The 4,049-nt window shown below is 43.5% G+C and overlaps 1 pseudogene; it reads right to left on the bottom strand.

Moving 5' to 3' along the window:
- Window positions 1-1,368: 1,368 nt before the first annotated feature.
- Window positions 1,369-2,766, bottom strand: LOC132407249 (kelch repeat and BTB domain-containing protein 4-like; annotated as a pseudogene).
- Between the last annotated feature and the right edge of the window lie 1,283 nt (window positions 2,767-4,049).

Genomic DNA, 4,049 nt, shown 5'->3' with positions numbered 1-4,049 from the left:
GTCTGGACTGCCTTACGCAGAGAGGTTAGAGAGACTGGGATTAAGGAGATTGAGAGGGGATCTGATTGAAACATGTAAGATTATTAAGGGATTGGACAAGATAGAGGCAGGAAATATGTTCCAGCTGCTGGGAGAGTCCAGTATCAGAGGGCGTGGTTTGAGAATAAGGGGTAAGTCATTTAGGACAGAGTTAAGGAAAAACTTCTTCTCCCAGAGAGTTGTGGGGGTCTGGAATGCACTGCCTCGGAAGGTAGTGGAGGCCAATTCTCTGGATGCTTTCAAGAAGGAGCTAGATAGGTATCTTATGGATAGGGGAATGAAGGGATGTGGGGACAATGCAGGAACTGGGTATTGATAGTAGTAGATCAGCCATGATCTGACAATGGTGATGCAGGCTCGAAGGGCCGAATGGTCTACTTCTGCACCTATTGTCTATTGTCTATTGTCTGTTGTTTACTGTTCACTCTTCCACATTAACATCGTATGGTGAAAACTGTTGATAAAATAATACAAAACATATACAGTGCCTGTTTCATTCTTGAAACCATATTTGCATTGTAAATACCTGTAAAAATAGAACTATAACAAACTGTATTACAAAGGAGTCTCATCAAAGATACAACATACAGGCAGAATCTGCTTAAGCATTTATGTAGTGTATTGAACATCAAAGGTTTTAGGTAGACTCCAACACAACTTTTCCAGCAATGCTATCAATGGCACAAGAAAATAAACCTCATCAACCATTGTTTCCTTTAACAGTATCAGCGTTAATATTTTAACTTCAGCATGTCTACTGCCATATGAACTTATGGCGTTTCTTCTATAACGTTTCTTTGTCAGTGGAAATGGAGCTTTTTACGTTCATGCTGCATGTATGGGCTCCCACCTTCCTCTTTCTCTGAACCGGAAGTTACCCACAAAAAGGGGCAAAACCGGAGGTGACTTCATCACATACTGCAATATACCATAGACAATGAATTTTACCTTTGTTAAACTGTAACATAGTTATCAACCTTTAACTTTAACTAGAAAATAGTTACAAGCAAATTATTTCAAGCAGAAATTTAATGAAGTTAAATAAATGCCTTAAGGGCAACACACTCCCCGCCTGACTTTTGTAAGGTCACTATGAACATGGTATAGAACTTTAATCTCTAGATCAGTCTTTAGGTAGGAGTAGAACAACCTCTACAAATGGTCAGTCTGGAATAGAACATGACAATAGTTTGACATTGTTTAGGTCAGTTAATGTCTTAGAAGACAAACGTACTGAAATTTTGTTATCATCTACAGAAGGTTAAAAAAGTAACCGTGCGCTCAACAAATGAAATCCTAAAAACTGCAGTTTGTTGAACTTGGTCAGAATCACGCCAAAACAAATTGCCAATTTGTCAACAATATCTCAATTCCACTTATCACTAATACTACAGATGTGGCTGGGTTGAATTTTAATGTTTTGGCATCACCCTTTTTACACTTACCTCTGAAAACATAAATACACCCATTGCAGCTGGCAATCTTCCACAGGGAGGACACAGGATTCCAAACCTCTGGGAAGCCCAGTCTGGTGAAGCTGTCAAATAGTGGATTGTAACATAGCAGAGAATCTCCCTCAGCTATTATAAAAATCATATCCTTGTGAATTGCAGCATGCGTACGGCCTGCAAAGGGGAGGAGATATGACTTTTACTAGCATGTCCTGGAACGCATGTCAAAACACTGAATGAGATGAGATGGTTTGGTTATCTATTCCCCAGCCAGTAGATAGGTAGTTTCATTAAGGTTAACACCAACAGCACAAGACACTGCAATCTCCAGCTGATTAGTTTCAACACACACGTTATCACATGGCCACATAATAATGACAGCACTGGAAGGTGTACCCTGAAGGGTTTTCCCACCCAATGAATAAACGGCATCTTCACTTGGGACTGATACAAGCGTGTGCTGAAGACAATCCCTTAGCAGCAATGCACATTGTTCCCAGTCCATTGTCTCCATGTTGCACTTCCACATAGGGACATCTACAACATACGGGTCACTTCCATGCTTGCATCCAGCAGTAATCTGCTGGCGCAATTGATTTTGCCCTCTGACACTGATAGCGTCATCATCACAGTGCAAATGCACTGCCAGTGAGTGTGCCCGAGTGTCTTCTTTTCCAATGAGGTAAATGTAGACAATATCACCAATTTCCTTTAAACTGGATTCCAGGTTGTCAAAGTATTGTGCTCATTCTTCCTTGTCATAACCAATCCAGATTTCTATTGCTTTGGCTGGCTTCTGAGAGCAGGGAGCACCATGTGGGACATGAAGCTGTCTTGGGTCTTGAAGTGAATCTCTCCAAGCTTCCCATCTGCTTAGCTTGTCTTCTGGTAGCGGAGTGTCCCAATTGGAGAGCTTGGAGGTAGGTTCTCTGAGGAGGGCTCTTCCCTGGATTGTAACTGGCGCCAGTAAACCCAGGGGATTGAAAACATTGTTGAAAGTGGAGAGAACTCCACGGCGGGTGAATGGTTTGTTCATGGTCAGCATGGAGAACGTGAATGTGTTTGTCGTTATCTCCCAAAGGAGACCCAAACTCTTTTGTGTGGGTATAGTTTCTCCACCTAGATCTAGGTCCTCGATCGCTGGAGCACAGTCATCAGGTGGGCAGGTCTCCACGACTTCCTGCTCTTTGTTGTTTGGCAAGGGCTGGTGTGGTTCTCTGAACAGTAGTGGGGTGACCCAATTGTTTGCTTCATCTCTAAAGACCTTGGTGTCCATTATTTTTAAGAAGATGGAGTCTTCCACTGATGGAGCAAGTTTATTGTCGTGCTCAGTTTTGGTGAAGACTGACTATCTCAGTGTCTTCTCAGTTACCTTACTATGCTTGTGTCTTTGTTGTGCTTCTTTGATAAGCATAATGCTTGTGGAGGTCTGAAAAATTGAATGGTGGTCACTGTCTAGCACGTTACTCTTGAGCGTTTTAACTGTCAGTTTGTGTACATTGCTAGGGCATACCTCCCCTATTACCACCCAGCCCAGATCCAGATGTTGGGCGAAGGGGGTGTCGTGTGGTCCATTGACCTGCTACCTGAATTTATGCACCATAAGAATGCCTCTTTCGAATAGCAGGAGTATTTCTGCTTCTGGATCCAGTTCTGGGATGTACTTGGCAATGTGGTGGAGATGCAACTGGTGTAGCACTGCGCTTGGAGTCGGAATCTTGGGTCACTTATTCAAGATCTCATTGCACTCCAAGACCGGAGGGAGACAGATGACAAATTTACCATCTTGTAACTCAAGCTAGAAGCCTTCTGCCTTCCTGCCAGAAGTTTCTGCAATGCCAGAGGAAGTTCTGAGGTAGCATGGGAATGGATTACTCTACGCTGAGCAATTCGAAGAACTCTGGTCATCCAGAATTACATAGGCTTTGATGGCCTTGCCTTTGTCTCCCTTAGGGTATACCTTAGTGAGGCAGATATTTGAGCATGAACGGCTTGACTGACCTGAACCGCAAACTTCTGTGCAGCTCGAGCTGAGAATGGTTGAATCAGGGTGATCGTCTCCCTCCCCGCCATTTTCTTGTGAGAGTCAAGGAGCCTTGCCAGTTTGCGGTGACGGGCCGGGATGCACGGCCCCATTGTAATTAGTGCTGTTGCATTCCGAGCACTTTACAGGGAACATACACTCTTTAGTGAGGTGGGAGGTAGAGAAACAGCACTTAAAACATATTCTTTTTTTCCTGAGAAGGGCCTTTCTTTTGTCAAAGGATTTGTTTCTAAACATTCTGCACTTTTTGAGGGGGTGGGGTTTGTTGTGCAATGGACAATTCTTGCTAGCGTCATTGTTGGTTGTGCAGACTTCGGTTTTATGCACTGAGACGGGTTTGTTGATGTTAAAATTGTTCAAGATGGATTTGACTGGTTTGGTGTGAGTTGTGGTGCTACCTTATAACCATATAACATGGAAACAGCATGGAAAGAGCCCATCTCGGCCCTTCTAGTTCATGCCAAACGCTTACTCTCACCAAGTCCCACCAACCTGCACTTAGCCCACAACCCTCC

This window comes from Hypanus sabinus, chromosome 18, assembly GCF_030144855.1.
Source record: "Hypanus sabinus isolate sHypSab1 chromosome 18, sHypSab1.hap1, whole genome shotgun sequence".
In the NCBI taxonomy this organism is placed as follows: Eukaryota; Metazoa; Chordata; class Chondrichthyes; order Myliobatiformes; family Dasyatidae; genus Hypanus; species Hypanus sabinus.
The sequence above is the reverse complement of the archived record's forward strand: the minus strand, read 5'-3'. Positions and strand labels throughout refer to the sequence as shown.